This window comes from Telopea speciosissima, chromosome 6, assembly GCF_018873765.1.
Source record: "Telopea speciosissima isolate NSW1024214 ecotype Mountain lineage chromosome 6, Tspe_v1, whole genome shotgun sequence".
Taxonomy (NCBI): Eukaryota; Viridiplantae; Streptophyta; class Magnoliopsida; order Proteales; family Proteaceae; genus Telopea; species Telopea speciosissima.
The window spans coordinates 17,599,883-17,619,800 of NC_057921.1; positions in this window are offsets into that span (position 1 = coordinate 17,599,883).

A 19,918-nucleotide genomic window follows, 5' to 3' on the forward strand; every position below is an offset into this window, starting at 1 on the left:
CCAAAAATCATCTCCAAATTCTCATATTTTATATTTCAATCTTAGTGCATAGATTCAGCCAGAATCTAGGCAACATATTTAAAAGATACATAAATACCATATCCCAAACCTAATTTAATCCGAATTTTTTTTTTATTAAACTAGACTAAATAATAATGATTCAAAAAAAATTTCAAATTTAAATTCCAAGTATTAGTTGGGATTTAATTATTCCCAAGTTCAGGTTCAAATTCTGCCAAGACAGCAGACTAGTCCCAAGTTCTCATTCAGATGGGATATCAAATAAAATTGGATGGGCCTCAAATTTGAAACAATACTTCATCTATATGTCATCCATAATCCCACTGAAATTAGGGCCCAAAATCTTTACTGATTAAAAAATACAATTCTTTTTCTAACAACAGACATAATCTGTCCAAAACAGTACATTGTAACAATACAACCTTAAGACTCAATCTCCTATATTCAAATGACCATGATATAGAGTATAAAAATATGACAATGTATACCTTCTTAAAATTGATAAGCCCAATAAAACCTTCTCTCTTGCTCTTACGTGAAACTCTCTCTCTCTTTCTTTTTTCTTCTCCTTCTTTTGTTTTTTTCTTCTTCTTTATTTCTTCATCTTTGTTTCTTCTTCTTTATTTCTTCTTTACTTCTTCTTCTTTATTTCTTAGAATAGGTTTCAACTCCCTTTTAATAAATTTTAAGTTTTAATCTCCTAATTCATTTTACAGTTTATTAATTCATAAAACTTCAAGTTTCTTAATTCTCTCCCTTCCCTTAATTTATCTCAACTTCTCAAGTACACCTTGACAAAGGGAATCTCTCTTTTTCTTTCAATATCAATTTATAGTCTCCAAGTCAAATATTATGTGGGGTCCACCAAGCTATCCAAAGCAAAATAATAAAATTCCTTTCAATTGCTTCCCTAAAAAATTGATCCTCAAACCTCTTTAAGTCCATATAAGGTCCTAACCACTAGGCTAACCTCTCTTAGATGTTAGTAAACGTATAAATAAATATATTTGGATACTAGCAACATATAACCATGCACAAAGAAGGGAAAATAAATAAATAAACAAGCATACCCTACACTAACACTAATAAAATACTAGTAAGGTTTTACCTCTCGTGTGCACGCTAACAACCAAAATTCCATCCTTCATTGGTCCATTGGTACAGATTCTGCACACAAAGTGAAAAGTCTAAATTACCCTTGTATTTTGGGCATGGGTATTACATCCCTCCCCCCTTATATAAATTTTGTCCTCAAAATTACATACATGGATCGATAAAAAGTTGTGGATACTTTCTTTACATATCATCTTCTGTTTTCCAAGAAGCCTTGTGAATGTCATGATTATTCCAAAGAACTTTCACGTATGATATGGTGCGGTTCCGTAGGACTTGTTCTTTACGATCCAAAATACGAATAGGGGTTTCTTCATAAGATAGGTCTTCTCTTAGCTGCAATAGTTCATAACTCAGGACGTGCGATGGGTCTACAACATATTTTCTGAGTAAGGAGATGTGAAAGACATCATGTACTCCAGCTAAAGTTGGGGGTAGTGCAAGTTGGTAAGCTACTGGTCCAACCCTCTGCAAAATCTCGAACGCACCAATGAATCTGGGGTTAAGCTTCCCATTCTTGCCAAATCTTACTACTCCCTTCATTGGTGCAATCTTTAAGAAAACACTGTCTCCCACATTGAAATCTAGCTCCTTCCTTTTTGTGTCAGCGTAGCTCTTTTGTCTATCTTGTGCTACCTTGATTCTTTTCTGTATGAGTTGTATTTTCTCCTGAGGTTCTTGTATCAATTCTGGTCCCATAATTTTCCGTTCACCAACCTCATTCCAATGAAGAGGAGATCGACATTTCTTGCCATATAATGCTTCATATGGGGCCATACCAATGGTCGCTTGAAAACTATTGTTATATGCAAATTCAACCAGATGTAAGTGTTTCTCCCAACTTCCTTTCAAGTCTAGGGCACAGGCTCTCAACATGTCTTCAAGTATCTGTATCACTCTCTCTAACTCTCCATTGGTCTGTGGGTAAAAAGTTGTACTAAACTTTAGTCTTGTCCCCAAGGCTTCATGTAGGCTCTTCCAAAATCTGGACGTGAACCTCCGGTCACTGTCTGACACTATCGAAACTAGCACTCCATGAAGTTTGACTATCACATCAATATACATTTGTGTCAACTTCTCCAGAGAATGCTTTATAAAGTAAGGAATGAAATGTGCCAACTTGGTCAGACGGTCTACCACTACCCAAACTGAATCATGTCCCTTAGGGGTCTTTGGTAGTGCAGTGACAAAATCCATGCTTATATGTTCCCATTTTCATTGCAGAATTTTCAATGGATGCAACAATCCTGATGGTCTCTGATGCTCAGCTTTCACTTGCTGACAAGTCAAAAATTTTTCTACATACAGAGCAATTTCTCTCTTCATATTATTCCACCAGTAATATTCCTTTAGATTCCAGTACATCTTGGTACCGCCCGGATGAATGTTGTAAAGAGAATGATGAGCCTCCTTCAAAATTAAATCTTTCAGTCCAGTGTCATTTGGTACACACAAGTGAGTGCCATACATCACAACCCCATCCTCTGTCAACTGGAATTGTGTTTGTTTCCCTACTTGGATTTCACCTCTAACCTTCATCAAGTAAGGGTCTATAGTCTGAGCTGATTTAATTTGGTCAATCAATGATGGTTTGATAGTCAATTTGGTAAATAATAATGTGGGGCAACTGACAATAAGTTCTAGTTCTAGGCCCCTGATGTCCTCCTGAAGTTGTATTTGTTCAGTCAAAATGGCTATTGAAAATCCCTGTGACTTTCTGCTCATTGCATCTGCAACCACATTCGCCTTCCCTGGGTGGTAGTGAATGTCACAATCAATCTTTTATTAGCTCTAACCACCATCTCTGTCTCATATTCAGTTCTTTCTGGGTAAAGAAGTACTTTAGACTCTTGTGATCTGTGTAATTCTCACACTTCTCACCATACAAGTAGTGTTGCCAAATTTTTAGAGTGAACACCATCGCTGCCAGTGTTAGGGAAGTACACATGGCCCTATACACTCCAAGTCATCTCCATAATGACATGGGTATTTTGATGATAACAAATAAGACCATCCTTGGACTAATGCTCGTGTTCTAAGTGTTTGTAGATTTAAAGCATAGTACCAAGTGAGGGGGAGCGTATACAAATATACAAGAGCATACACAAGAAGAATTGTGTTCAAAATTTGTCTTAGCCTTGGAAGCTAAAAGCCTGTCTCGAAGATTTTAAGATTGAAGATTTGAAGACCTTTTTAAATATACATTTGTAAATTTTTTGAGTCACAATAGATGTAATGCACACACCACGCATGCATCATTTTAGAATGACCTTAGGTGGCTATTTGACCCCTTACATATGTGACTAATTGGGTTTAAAACCCCCAAATCGAACCCTAATGGAGATGGACCATTTTTTACACTGAAATTGCCCAATCCGGCATACCGGTTCCAGATTTGGCATACCGAATTATTAGGAATCTTAGGAAAACTAGTCATAGTAGCTTAGTTAAGCAAGCTGGATTAGGATCCAGCATACCGGATCCTGAGTTCCTGCAATTTGCTCTGATCCGGCATATCGGATTCCCATCCAGCATACTGGATCATTACTGGACTGTTATAAATTGACCGTTACTCCTGTGTTTTAAATGAAAATTAGGTGATCTAGCATAACGGATTCCCATCCAGCATACCGGATTATTTATAGACTGTGGAATTCGATCCTTAATTAGATTCCTAATTAAATCAAGTCTCTTAGCCTATAAATACCCTCTTGATTAAGGCTCTAAACACTACAACTAAGAACAATCAATCACATTTAAGAGCCTCTAAGAACAATCACTCCCAAGTGAGATTTCAATCTCCAATCTAAGAAAGATCAATCTCACTTAGCTTCCTTCATTCTCATTAGCATTCAAGCTTCATGTTTTGAAAGGTAGCATTTATTCTACTAAGGTTTGAGGTAATTCTAAACACCTTAGTATTTCATTATTTACTTTGCATAAGTAGTTGTTGAGTTCTCCTGCTCGAAATCAAGAGAAGTTTGAGTCCTCTTGCTCATTAACTCAAGAGTAATTTTTTGAGTCCTCTTGCTCGTTTCTCAAGAGTAGTTGTACGAGTCCTCTTGCTCTTACTCAAGATTCTAATAGTGAAATTCTCTCTAAGTTGAGAGGAGTGGACGTAGGCACGTGTTGGTCGAACCACTATAAATCTTTGTGTCTCTCTTTTAATTGTTGCTTGTCAATTGGTTATCTTTACTTGTTTATTTTCCGCATAATTTTTATTTTACAGCTTTCACCTATTCACCCCCCCTCTAGGTGAATTCACATTTGGTATCAGAGCGGGAGCTCAAGACCATGAATTTTTTAATCTAACTAAGAGTTTTAAGACTATGGGAACCTCTGCTAATCGCAAGTTTGAAGGTTACAACATTACCTGACCTCCTTTCTTTGAAGGAGAAGGATTCTCCTACTGGAAGAATCGTTTCAAGAACTTTGTGTATGCCAACAACATTGACGCATGGAAAGTTATTAAAAATGGACCAAATACCATAGACAAGCCCAAAGAAGAGTGGATCCCAGTTGAAAAAGTTAAAATGCAACTCAACTATGTAGCTATAAGTTATCTTCAGTGTGCCTTAGGAGAAAAAGAATACAATAGAACCTACATGTGTGACTCCACTAAGGAGATGTTTGATAAGCTTATAGTGACCTATGAAGGTACTTCTGAAGTTAAGCAATCTAAGATTGATATTTTAGTAAATGAGTATGAGCTTTTTAAAATGAAAAATGATGAAGATATATATGCTATGTTTACTCGATTTACTAACATTGTGAACAAGTTGAAAGGATTAGGAAAAGTTTACTCTAATGGTGAGAACGTTCGAAAAATTTTAAGATCCCTCTCAAAAGAATGGAGATCCAAGACTACAGCTATAAGGGAATCAAAAGACATTGACAAACTAAGCCTAGATGAGCTGTTGGGATCACTCCAAACTAATGAGATGAAGCTAAAGCAAGACACCAAGGAGGATGAACCTAAAGAACCAAAGAAGAAAGTTGTCGCATTTAAAACCTATGACATTAGTGACGATGATGAAGAACTTTCGGATGATGAAATTGCCTATTTGTCGAAGAAATTCTCAAGATTCTTGAAGAACAAGAAAAAAACCTCATTCAATAAGAGAAGGTTTTCCAAAGACCAAAAAGGTAAGAATGTCTCTAAGGATAATACTGACACTACTTCAAAAGACATTGTGTGCTATGAGTGTAGGAAAGCTGGATATTTTAGAGGAGATTGTCCTAAAATGAAGAAATACAAGAAGACCTACAAAGCTGAACACACCTTTGATTCGAGTGATGAAGAAGAAGATAATGAAGAATCACAAGAAGAAGAGGACTAAACACATCTTGCTTTAATGGCTACTGATGATGAAGAAACACAAGATGAGGTAACTTCCACTTCTCCTTCTCATAAAGATAAGGACTTTTTAGAATTGGAAGAAGCTTTTGAAGACTTATACCAAAGTAGCATGGAATTAGCTATCACTAAGAAAAATCTCCTAAAGGAGATAAATACCCTCAAAGACCAAAACACAACTCTAACTTCTCAAGTGAATATCTTGGAAGAAGAAAAAGAGAAATTGTGTAAAGCCTTAGAGTCCTTTATAAATGGCAAAAAGACCCTTGATATCTTACTTGGAAATGCCTCCAAAGCACCCTTCAACAAAGAAGGAGTAGGCTATGATGTGAACAAAGATTCAAATCACACCAAAGAAGTAAGTTTAAGTAAAATAGCAAGTAAGAAAGTAAAGAAGAAATTTTGCAACTATTGTAGAAAGAAAGGACACTCAATTGAGGAATGTTATGCTAGAAAGAAAACTCTTCAATTTAGCAAACCAAATCCTAAAGGGAAGACTCCGTATAACCCCCAAATTATTGTATGCAATAATTACAACAAAAAGGGACATACGATTTGGGAATGTCATCATATGAATTGACCCTTCCACCATCCTAGAAGACCTTATAATGGTCAAAATAGGAGTCATCCAAAGGTACCAAAACCAATTAGAACTCCAACAAAGGTGCAAAGACCACCTAATAACCAAGGTTCATATAGAATGTCTCAAAACCAAAGACCTTGGAACCCTCAACCATACGTAAGTTGGTATGAAAACCCAAAGGTAAATGGTCACCAAATGGTGTGGAGACCAAGAGGAATGTATAATACTAACAATGATGGACCCAACATTCAATGGGGACCAAAGTTTTATTAAGCATTCTTGTCTTGTAGGTAAGCAACATGGAATGGTATATTGATAGTGGTTGCTCGAAGCATATGACATCTAACCCAAAGATATTTTCGAAACTCAAGAAACAAAAAAGAGGTTGGGTATCTTTCGAAGACAACAGTAAAGGAAGAATCATTAGAAATGGATCGATAAAGTTTGGAGGTACAATAATTTCTAACGTCAGTCTAGTTGATAATCTTAAGTACAATTTACTTAGTGTAAGTCAACAATGCAATAATGGTTATTGTGTTAATTTTAATGCCTCTAAGTGTGAGATTAAAGATTCTGATGATAACATAATTCTTAAGGGTTGTAGGAAGAATAATGTCTATATTTGCACTTTTAATTTCAACTCTCATGATGCTTGTCTCATATCTAAATTTGATGATGCAACCCTGTGGTGTAGAAAATTGGGACATATTAATCCTAAGATTATTAAATCCCTCTCTTCCAAAAACCTTGTGAGAAAGCTTCCTAAGTTGAAATTTGATAAGCAATACTCTTGTGGAGCATGTCAAAGAAGTAAACTTACAAAAGTTTCTCATAAGGCAATTAATTCTGTTGCCACCTCAAGACCTTTACAATTACTTCACTTAGACTTGTTTGGACCTATACAAACCACAAGCCTAGGAGGTAAGAAGTACACGTTTGTTATTGTAGATGATTACTCCCGATTCACTTGGACCATCTTTCTCAAGCACAAAAATGATGCTTTTGAAGAATTTGTAGCTCTTTGCAAGAGAATACAAAATTAAAAGGGTTACTTGATCACTTCTATAAAAAGTGACCATGGAGGTGAATTTGATAATATTGAAGAATTTGATGAGTTTTGTCGAAAACAAGGTATAACTCATAACTTCTCAGCCCTTAGAACACCACAATCAAATGGTGTGATTGAAAAAAAGAATAGAACTATTCAAGAAACGGCTAGGACAATGCTCAATGAGTACTCCTTGCCTAAATATCTTTGGGCTGAAGCTATTCACACCGCTTGTTATGTGTTAAACTGGATTTTGATAAGACCTATTCTGTTAAAGACCCCCTATGAATTGTTTCATAACAAATTGCCTAAAGTTGATTATTTCAAAGTTTTTTGTTGTGCCTGTTTCATTCTTAACACTAAGGATAACTTAGGAAAGTTTAAAGAAAAGGCTAATGATGGTATATTCCTAGGCTACTCCACAAATAGTAGAGCATATAGAGTGTTTAATAAAAGAACACTAGTTGTGGAAGAGACTATGAATGTTAGATTTGATGAATCTATGGCAAAAGAAAGGTATAAAGACCTAAAAGAAGATGATGAATATGAAGTACTTGAAATTAGGAAAAGAGTTGAAAAAGTCACTCTAGATGAACCTAATGATCAAGTACATCAACTTCCTAAAGAGATTAGAACTGTCAAAGACCATCCCCTTGATCTAGTCATTGGAAACCTAGATAAAGGTGTACAAACTAGGAGTAAAATCCAAAATGTTTGTTCCAATGTGGCTTTCATATCTATCATTGAACCCAAGAACATTAAAGAAGCACTTTTGGATAGTAATTGGATAATGGCTATACAAGAAGAACTTAACCAATTTGAAAGAAATCAAGTTTGGGACTTAGTGTGCCAAACCCTGCTCCTGATTGGTTGGATTTTTGATTGAAGGGCAGGAACCCATGGCCAGGCAACCAGGATCACTGTGGAGCATCACTCCACTCAATGAGATCAATGAGAATACCTTGAACAGGTTTTCCTATAAACCTATTAGAAGATGGATATCAGACCCCTACAACTGTGTAGGTCACAGCTTGATATATGGTTTGGATCCCAGGTAATCTCTCTCCTCTTTATAATGGTGGGACCCACCTCTAAAAAAAAGTGTAAAATCCCCTAATGGGCATGTGGGGACAATACCCTAACCAAGGGTCCAACCCTGTGCAAGCCCCATTGAATTTCAGCTTGCTGGAATTCTCTGGACGATGGCACTGGGCAATGCAGTAAGGCCTAGTGACATCGCCCAGTGACTAATTTTGAATATTTTAATGGATTTTATTTATGGGGACCACCTAATATGAACATGGGTACCCTCCACTGATAGAGGGAAGTCTAAGGGACCACCTCATGACCTCAGTTCACTGTAGACCCCACCAGTGTGCCCAGAATCAGTTTAAAAACTGATTTTTGAAAAAGGCCTTCACAGGCAAAAACATGCCTCAGTGAAGGGGAGGTCTATAAATAGGGGGGGGGGGGATAGAGCTCATTAGAGCTTTTCTATCTGATTGAGAATCCGTGGGAGAGAAGAGAGGAAAGAAGAGAGAAAAGGAGAAGGAAGAAGGAGGGGCTGCTGCCACCACCCATCTAGGCTGGGAACCGAGCTCTCCCTGGCTCTGTGCAGGTATAAGAACCCCTATATGCCTATTGTTTCTATTTTCCTCTCTCATTTTCTGTGTTTATGCTCCCTGGGCAGCCCACACTAGCTAGGGTTTGCCCAGATCTGATCTAGATCAATCATGCAGACCTTATGCATGGAAGATTTGTGTTTTTTGTATAAATCTAATAGGCTGTTATGCTGTTCTTGAGGCCAAAACCTGGTTGTGCATAGCTGCACTGCCCAGGTGCCCTATTGCTCTATGGATTGGAACCCTGGGTGCAAGCTAGGGCTGCAGAGACCAAACCCTAGGTGATTGCAGCCTTGAACCCTTGTTATTCATGCATTTCTAGCCCTGCATGTGGTTGAAACCAACTCCCAAGCCTGGCCAAAACCCTGTGGCACTATTCATCTAGACTGCTTGGGCAGCTCTGCCAGCCTGATGGTGGATCTCATGGATGATCCAATTGGACCATTGGGTAGGCCATCTCAGGGGCTACCTGATTCCCCAAACATGCAGAGGATCAAGTATAAGCCTAGCCTAAAAAGCCCAGCCTTGGGAACTCAGCCCAATGTCGATTTGAGGGCACTGGGTGATGCACTGGGCGATGCAGACATCGCCCAGAGCCAACGTCCAGTGAAGGGAAATTGGCTGGATTGGTGGACAGACCTGGGGGATCTCACCCTTTGACCCCTGGACATTGTGGGAAGGTTGGAAAATTACCAAAAAGCCCTTTCCCACATCTGTCCTTATTTGGAAAAGTTTTGGAACCCTAGTGGGCCCCGCAGGTAAAGGAAGCCCTGCTGTGCTTGGTCCTACAGCACAGACAAGCTGTGGACAGCACTGTAAACATATTCTGACCTAGGGTCAGGTACTACCATTGATATGCCCATTTTACCCTTTGAGCCACTGACATTGGTTGATGCACCGGGACACGACCTAAGGTCCAGTGCAAGGCCCAGTGATTCCAAGTGTAACCAACTAAACCCCGGGTCAACCCAGTAAGTTTAGGGTAACCCTAGGACTTTCAATGACAGACTGATAACTTAACATAACAACTTTTAATTTACATCTAGGACCTGATTCCATGCTCGAGGTCAACGACTAGACAATTGTTGAAACTGAGATTGTGACTAAATACCTAGAGCCAAGTGCAGGTGAGTGAATAATACTATCATATGTGTACATGTAATTATGATCTGATGTCGGCTAATAAGAATTGAATATAATTGTTGTGCTATTTACTTTTGTTCAAACTACTCAAATCACTGCATAATATCTGTCTGATGATCAACACTGTGAATTCTTCTATGATGATTGTGAATGTTAGACTAGATGCCGTAGTCGGATTGGAAATGAGGCCTGTGGTAGCCCTTAGTATGGGATGTGGTTGACACCACCTGACTCATACGATGCCATATAGACATGGGGCTAGAGTTTCATCACCCATGCTACGCACCCTTGCCAACAAGGGTTAAGGTGTTGGATACCTGTGGGGGCGACCATCAAAAAAAGAGAAAAGAGAAAAAGAAATGAATAGAACACCAAAATGGTGCATGAATGTATAGAACACCAGAATGGTGCACATGGGCTTTAAGCCAGAAAAGAAAAGAAAAGAAATGGATTGTCCCATAGGTTAATCATAGAGGGCTGGTCGGGCTGACCTTGGTGAACGAATGCGGGAGCTGACCGGTCCTCTCTGACAACTCAATGGGTGTATGGCGGGAAGGGGTTAGAAGCCCGCACTAGGGATACATGTATTGGGGATTGTAGTAGCACAGACCCGACTTAATTGTATTGCTAGGTGGCTAATAATTAAACTGGACTTGCATATCATGTAGGACCATATGAATTGTGAATTGTGATTGCATGTGCATGCATGATTGATGTTATTTGCTCACGAGCTCAGTGGGGCTCACACTCTGTTGTGTAATGTTTTTCTTAGATGATTTTGTAGGTGGATGCCGCTGTGGCATGGCTGGCCATCTCGAGGAGAAGACTTTTGGTTGTTACGATGATATTAGTGTGGTCCCCGACGGAGGTCATACCGATCCTGCGCACATATTCGGTGGTTGTTGATGAAGACCATTGAAGAGTGTTCATGATAGCTTTTTAACTTGAGGACTCCTTTTGGGTTATTTGGAGTTATCCCTGTTCTGACTTGGTTGTTGTAGTTTTTCCTTTTTCCTTTTTGGGGTTGAGTATGCTCGCCCTGTACATGTCTTTGTATGTAGTACTGTACTTATCAGCTTTGCTTCTTTGTTTTCTTTGTGAGTGGGTTAATGGGAAATGTAAAACTTTTATATGTATATATTATCATTGTTTCCCCATATCGCTATGCTTCCTTTTATTATTGAACTATAGTTTATCTGCGATACTCTGATTTTACCTATGGTAAAGAGATGGTTGTGGTTCCATGATCGTAAGCATTGCTTCTAGATCCGTGGGATTTGACAGATTGTCGTTGTGCAATTCGGGTCACCTACCCAATCCTCCTAGGGGGTGGTTTGGGGTGTGACATAGTGCCTAGACCCTCGAACTCCAAGATTATTGGAACAAGATGGGTATTTAGAAATAAACTTGATGAAGATGGTAACATAACTAGAAATAAGGCTAGATTGGTTGCCCAAGTCTATAACCAACAGGAAGGCATTGACTTCGATGAGACCTATGCTCCTGTAGCCAGACTTGAATCAATTAGAATGTTGCTTGCATTTGCCTGTCATAAGAATTTCAGGTTACACCAAATGGACATGAAGAGCGCATTTTTAAATGGCTTCATCAATGAAGAAGTACACATCATCCAACCACCTGGATTCGAAGATCCAAAATTTTCAGACCATGTCTATAAGCTGAAGAAAGCCTTGTATGGCTTGAAACAAGCTCCAAGAGCATGGTACGACAGACTAAGTAAGTTTTTGATTGATGATGGTTTTACAATGGGTAAGATAAATACAACTCTCTTTGTGAAACATAAGAATAATGACATAATTATTGTTCAAATATATGTAGATGACATCATATTTGGATCTACAAATGAATCTCTATGTCATAAGTTTAGTAAGAGTATGAGTAGTGAATTTGAGATGAGTCTTATGGGTGAACTGAATTTCTTTTTAGGACTTCAAATAAAACAGACTCCTAAAGGGATTTTCATTAGTCAGACTAAATATCTTAAGGAATTATTAAAGAAGTTTGACATCAATGGACAGAAGTCATCTAGTACTCCAATGAGTACATCTGTAACTCTGTCTAAGGATGAAGATGGAATCCTAGTTGATCCGACCAAATATAGAAGTATGATAGGTAGTTTACTCTATCTAATGGCTAGCAGACCAGACATAATGTTTAGAGTCTGTGCTTGTGCTAGGTTCCAAGCCAAACCTATGCAATCCCATTTGAGTACTGTGAAGAGAATCTTTAAGTACTTGAAAGGAACTCCAAGCATTGGCCTATGGTACCCTTTGGACAATGACTTTGACCTTATTAGCTTCTCTGACGCCGATTTTACCGGTTGTCATGTTGATCGGAAAAGTACAAGTGGTACTTTTCATTTGCTTGGATTATGTTTGATTTTATAGTTTAGTAAGAAGCAAAACTCAGTTGCTCTATCTACCACCGAAGCTGAATACATCGCCGCAGAACGATGTTGTGCACAAGTGCTATAGATGAGGCAAACTCTCTAAGACTATGGAGTTAAGTTTGACACTTCCTCAATCCAATGTGATAATACAAGTGCAATCAATCTTAGTAAGAATCCTATTTTACACTCTCGAGCTAAGTATATTGACATTCGTCATCACTTTCTATGTGATACAGCTTAAAGAGGTGAAATCCGACTTGACTATATTGAGACCGAGAAGCAACTTGCAGACATCTTCACAAAGCCTCTGAGTGAAGAAAGATTCCGCTCTCTTAGAAGAGACCTTGGCTTGTGTGACCCATTTGAATAACTGAAAAGATGGTTTTAAAAAGAAAATGCTGTTTTTTTTCCCTATTTTGCCTGAAACGGTATACCGGATCCTCAAATGGTATACCGGATCAACTTCTCTGGCAGTTTTTTAACCGTTATTGCATGAAACGGTATACCGAATGCTCAAACGGTATACCGGATTTTTAAATTTTGGCCCGCTTTATAGCTGTTGCAATGTATCTCAACCCTATATAATGACCCCATTTTGTCATTTTTTGAGTCACTGTTCAGTCTACTCTCACTATCTTGTCTCAATCTATCTAAAATCCTTGAAATTCTCTTTCTCTCTCCTCAATCCTCTCTTGCAAAATGAGTAGAAGAGGCAAGGATGTTTTGCCTGAAGGGCAACAACCATCCAAAAGAAGTAGAACCGGAAGCTCCTCGAGACAACCTTATGCTCCTAGAGAAGATCGTCTCTTTCGCTCTTCTGAATGTCGTGCAAATTGGCCCCTTTATCTCACCCGAAAAATTGAAGAAGGCCGTGAAGTCGATACTTTCTCCTTCAATAGTATTCGACTTGAGGGCATGTTCAAAGATATTGGTTGGGAGCCCCTTCTCAACATGGCTGAACCTTGCTATCCTTAATTAGTCAAATATTTCTACACCAACCTTTATTTCAGCGGGGTGGAAGATTCTTTGAAACTCCACTCATATGTGAAGAGTGTTCACATAGAGCTTTCCATTGCCAACTTTGCTCGCCATCTTGGACTCTCTTGCGATGGACCTTGCATTTTTTGGACTCCTAAAAGCACCATATTTAGGGACTTCATCAACCATGAAGAAGTCTATTCCTCCATCTTGAAGAAATATGATCCTCAGGTAGCAACAGTGGTAACTGGAAGACTTTGCCTCGTTCCCCATGTTATTTCCTATATTATTCAGCACAACTGTATTCCTCGGGGAGGCGATCGAAACAAGTGTCTCACTCTTCAAGCCTACCTTACTTACTATGTTTACACCAATACACCCCTTTGTCTTCCATACTTCATCATAAGGTACATGGAATCTTGTGCTCACCCCCAAAAGCACACCAATCTACACTATGGGAAACTTCTCACTCGTCTCTTTAGAGTTTTTGATATTGATCTCACTCGAGAAGAAGAATCCACCGCGACTTTTCAACACATCACCCGTAATAGCTTTCACACCATTGCTATTCCTCCTCCCTCCGATGTGTTTGTAGAAGAAGAAGAAGAATTGGATGAGAATGTACCCCCTCCTCGTCAAGCTCAAGAAGGAATTTTGGCATCCTTACAAGATTGGGTGTCAAGCATCGATGAGTACATGGACGAAGCAAATACTCGTATCATGGAACTTAAATTTGATCAACAACAGATTCAAGATGATGTGGCATCCCTCCGTGATGATGTGAGGATAGGATTTGACAACTTGAATGTGCGCCACGACAAAATTCTTAATACAATTCATTCTCTTGCTTTCAATCTTGGCCATCTCTCTCTTGACACACCGGCAGCCACTACTCAAGGAGTTCGACCACCTTTTACCGGTGCTTCAAGCTCCATTCCTCCTCTTCCACCCTTTGATCCTAATGCTAGATGTATGGTACCCCTCTTTTTGATAATGCCAAAGGGGGAGAAGTATTGGCTTGAAATAGATTGTAATGGAACTATTACTTGTTTTCATGCTTATTGTCTTAGTGTAATAAACATGCTTTGATTTATGAAATTGCTCTTGTTTTATACATTGACTCTTATTTCTATGCATTGTTATTTACTCCATTTTTTATGGATTATTTGTCGTCATCAAAAAGGGGGAGATTGTTAGGGAAGTACACATGGCCCTATACACTCCAAGTCATCTCCATAATGACATGGGTATTTTGATGATAACAAATAGGACCATCCTTGGACTAATGCTCGTGTTCTAAGTGTTTTTAGATTTAAAGCATAGAACCAAGTGAGGGAGAGCGTATACAAATATATAAGAGCATACATAAAAAGAACTGTGTTCAAAACTTGTCTTAGCCTTGGAAGCTAAAAGCATGTCTCGAAGATTTGAAGATTGAAGATTTGAAGACCTTTTTAAATATACATTTGTAAATTTTTTGAGTCACAATAGATGTAATGCACACACCATGCATGCATCATTTTAGAATGACCTTAGGTGGCTATTTGACCCCTTACATATGTGACTAATTGGGTTTAAAACCCCCAAATCGAACCCTAATGGAGATGGACCATTTTTTACACTGAAATTGCCCAATCCGGCATACCGGTTCCAGATTCGGCATACCGGATTGTTAGGAATCTCAGGAAAACTGATCACAGTAGCTTGGTTAAGCAAGCTGGATTAGGATCCATCATACCGGATCATTACTAGACTGTTATAAATTGACCGTTACTCCTGTATTTTAAATGGAAATTAGGTGATCTAGCATACCGGATTCCCATCTAGCATACCAGATTATTTATAGACTATGGAATCCGATCCTTAATTGGATTCCTAATTAATTCAAGTCTCTTAGCCTATAAATACCCTCTTGATTAAGGCTCTAAACACTACAATTAAGAACAATCAATCACATTTTAAGAGCCTCCAAGAACAATCACTCCCAAGTGAGATTTCAATCACCAATCCAAGAAAGATCAATCTCACTTAGCTTCCTTCATTCTCATTAGCATTCAAGCTTCATATTTTGAAAGGTAGCATTTATTCTACTAAGGTTTGAGGTAATTCTAAACACCTTAGTATTTCATTATTTACTTTGCATAAGTAGTTGTTGAGTTCTCTTGCTCGAAATCAAGAGAAGTTTCAGTCCTCTTGCTCATTAACTCAAGAGTAGTTTTTTGAGTCCTGTTGCTCGTTTCTCAAGAGTAGTTGTACGAGTCCTCTTGCTCTTACTCAAGATTCTAATAGTGAAATTCTCTCTAAGTTGAGAGAAGTGGACGTAGGCACGTGTTGGCCGAACCACTATAAATCTTTGTGTCTCTCTTTTAATTATTGCTTGTCAATTGGTTATCTTTACATGTTTATTTTCCGCATAATTTTTATTTTACAACCTTCACCTATTCACCCCCCTCTAGGTGAATTCACAGCCAGTTCTAAATCATGTGTGGAATAGTTCTTCTCATGATTTTTCAATTGCCTCAAAGCGTAGGCTACCACCTTGCCATATTGCATAAGTACGCAGCCTAACCCTCTGTGTGAAGCATCACTATAAATAACCATCCCTCCAGTTCCTACTGGTATCGTCAACACTGGTGCTATCACCAATCTGTGCTTCAATTCTTGAAAATTTTTCTCACATTCCTCTGACCAATCAAATTTCACACCCTTCCTGGTAAGTCTAGTCAAAGGTATAGCAATTTTGGAGAAGCCTTCAATAAACCTTCTGTAATAACAAGCCAAACCCCAAAAACTTCTGATCTCAGTAACTGTGGTTGGCCTAGCCCAATCTGTAACTGCCTTGACTTTAGCAGGATCAGCTGAAATCACACTAGCTGATATAACATGACCCAGAAATGCAACTTGGTTGAGCCAAAAATCACACTTGCTTAGCTTGGCATACAACTGCTTTTTTCTGAGTCTCTGCAGTACAGTCCTTAAGTGTTCCTCATGATCTTCCTTGTTCTTAGAATATATCAAGATATCATCGATAAACAAAATAAAAAATCTGTCTAGGAAGTCATGGAATACCCGGTTCATCAAGTCCATAAATGCAGCTGGTGCATAAGTCAACCCAAATGACATAACCACAAATTCATAGTGGCCATAACAGGTCCTAAATGCAGTCTTTGGTATGTCTTCACCCTTGATCTTCAACTGATGGTACCCAGATCTCAAGTCAATCTTAGGAAAGACACTTACACCCTGCAACTAATCGAACAAATCATCGATCCGGGATAAAGGGTATCTGTTCTTGATTGTCACCTTGTTCGGTTCTCTATAGTCAATGCACAATCTCAAGGTCTCATCCTTTTTCTTCACAAATAAAACTGGTGCTCCCCAAGGAGACACACTAGGTCTAATATACCATTTCTCTAATAATTCTGACATCTGGTCTTTCAACTCTTTCAGTTCTAATGGTGTCATTTGGTATGGTGCTTTAGAGATCGGCGGTGTACCGGGTACAAGATCAATGATAAACTCTAATTCCCTATCGGGTGGTAACCCAACAAGATCATCAGGGAACACCTATGGAAAGTCCCTAACGATATGGATATCCTCCAAATGTTGCTCCTCTTTCTTTAAATCAACTAGAGAAGCCAAAAATCCATGGCAACCTTGAGCAAGTAACTTCCATGCACGCACTGCTAATATTAGAGGCAATGTAGGTTTACCCGTCCTTAACCCACTAAACTTAAATTTAGTCTCATTATTGGGTTTAAAAACTATGACCTTCTCATAACATTGTTTACTGGCGTGGTAAGTAGACAACCAGTCCATGCCAAGTATGACATCAAAGTCTGTCATGTCTAGAAGAATTAAGTTTGTTGGTCTCTCTCTACCCTCTATCTGAACCAAACAAGAGTCAAACACAGTGTCTACAAACAAATTCTCTCTAGATGGTAGGGTCACCAATAAAGAGGGTTTCATTGGTCTAGGGTCAACACTAATCTTCTCAAAAAATGATTTAGATAGAAAGGAGTGCGTCAAACTCGAGTCAAATAATACATCGGCAGATATGGTAGAAATGTTCAGTGTACCTGAAAGATGTTCTAGTTTTCATTCCTAGTTCTAGATGTAATTCATCAATTACTCAAAGAAATCGTCAGTTATACTGTAAATCAAATCCTTAGATATAGGTTTACCTGTAACCATTGTGGGTGAAACCTTAACATCCTCTGTCGTCAAAGCAAAAACTTTGTCCTGAGCCTTCGGTGTTTCAACTGTCTGTGCAGTCTGATGTATCTACTTTTGTCGATGCCTTAAGGGCTATTGTTGTCCCTGCTATGTCTAATGTGGACATTGCCCTTGATATGGTAACCTCTGTGGTATCTGTTGCCCATACGGTTGTATCTGATGCAGCCTTTGCGGTGGTGTTGTTTGTTGTCCAAGCCATGGTGCTTCATGAGGTATTGACGTAGGGAAGTTCTGACCTCGTCCTCCACATCTATAGCAATTATCAGAATTCTTCCTACACTGCCCACTCTGATTCTTGCCACAGGTGCGACAAGGAGTCTGTGTGGTCTACTCATAGTGAATCCTCTGATGGCTCTGGGGTCTATCATCCCTAGAGTGTTGACTGTCAATAGGCTTCTTTCCCTGTACCTTACTTGAGTTGCCCTGTATAGTACCCCTCTGACTATCATCCAATAATAGTGCTCTCTCTAGCACCTCAGCATATGATTTGCGCTTCAATACTATGATTGATCCCTTCAATTGGGGATTCAAACCTCTCAAAAATTTCTTAGCCTTCTTAGCATCAGTATCAATGTGTTCAGGTGCAAACCAAGCTAATTCTTCAAATTTCTTTTTGTAGGCCACCACTAAATCTGATCCCTGAGTCAATTGTAAGAGCTCCACCTCCTTTCTCTCCCTAAGGCTTTTAGGGAAGAAGTTCTCATAGAAGGCCTCTAAGAATCTCGTCCATGTAATTACTGGATTTTGTGCTTCCAGAATCTGCCTAGAGGTCTTCCACCACATATTGGCTTCTCCTTGTAGTATGAAAGTGGCACAACTGACCTTCTGGTGGTCGGTGCACTCCAAGACTCTGAAGATCTTCTCCATCTCGTCGACCCAAACTGATGGCCACAAGGGATCTGTACTCACTCCCTTGAAGACCAGTGGTCCCAATTTCTTGAACTTTCCCAATTTCTGTATCCTCTCTCCTTGGGGCTTGTTGCCCTGGTTGTGGTTGGTTACTGCCAACTGTAGCCTGTTGTTGCACAAAATTCATAAAATTTGTAAAGGCGCCCATAAAATCCTGTGGCGTAACCCCAGGTACAACAGGTGGTGGTGGGGGTAGATTCTCCTCAGCTGGTGGTGGTGGTGGAGGAATTGAGCGTCCTCTGCGGGGATGCATTATACCTAATAATAAGAGGTACACTTTAGACCAAAGCAGTATATAACTCCCATGCCAAAATTTCTAGTATACAGGAAACCAAGATAAACTACCCTATTGATAGGGTTTTAATCCTATGTGTAATATCTCTATGATTAAGATCCAATGCCACCAGTTCTAGTTCATACTCTACTCTAAAACTCCGCTCTGATACCACTGCTGTAACGCCCCAAAACCAGCCTAGGGGTAAGGGTCATCACACAAATCCACAAGATCAAAATTGTTTTAGATAGATGAACCAAAATTGAACAATTAGTCATAATCTCCAAATAAATCCTCAATAATACCATCATATAACACAGCGGAAGACTTAAACAGTTAAATTCAACATTCGATTAATATGAATTCGAATATTCAAAACTAAGGTGTTGGTGACACCACAATTAAAAGTAAGAATAAATCCCTATTACATTCATCCATCTAAAATTAAAATAAACCATGTATCAAGGTTAAATCCAAATCCAAAATCATTACAACCGTTCCCAATAAAAGAAGGTCAATGATTCTATAAGTTCTCTAATCATCCTCAATCTGAGTATGATCTCCTCTAATAACTCTAGTGTACTCAACACATGAGCATGGTTCCTGACTGTCGTTCTCTATGTGGTTAAATAAAGGGGTAAGTTTGGGGAAAGCTTATTGAGTAAGGGGAAACTGAACATAAATATCGATAAAAAAATGCATATAAAAAAATGTAATAGAATCTAAAAACATATGTTATATAAATCTGAAAATATCACAAATTCTAGTCAAACATGTCATGAGTTCAAATGTTCATAGTACCAAATCCAATTAATAGCTTCAGTAGGTTCATAAAGTGGCACTGCTAAAAATCAAAATATCACCAATATAATCAATGGGATGGGACTCAAGCTCTTGGCTCACAGAACCGGTAACGGGCTCCTATGGAGGGGAAACTGTGTTCCTTAAACGTCACGCTCTTACCTTACCCCCTATTCCGCATACCTAAACATAATGAAATTGTGAACTTCGAGCTCTTGTCTCATAGAACCGGACCACGTCCTTAAATGTCAGGCTCTTGCCTCACTCCTGTGCTCAACAATCCACCCCAACACATAACCCCCTGTTGGAAGGGTTGCAGTCAAACAATATTACATTCAAATCATATCTTATAAAATGACAAGTCTCTCCATGCTTTTACTAAAGTGAAAATCATGCATTCTTTCCATAAAAATCAAATTATAT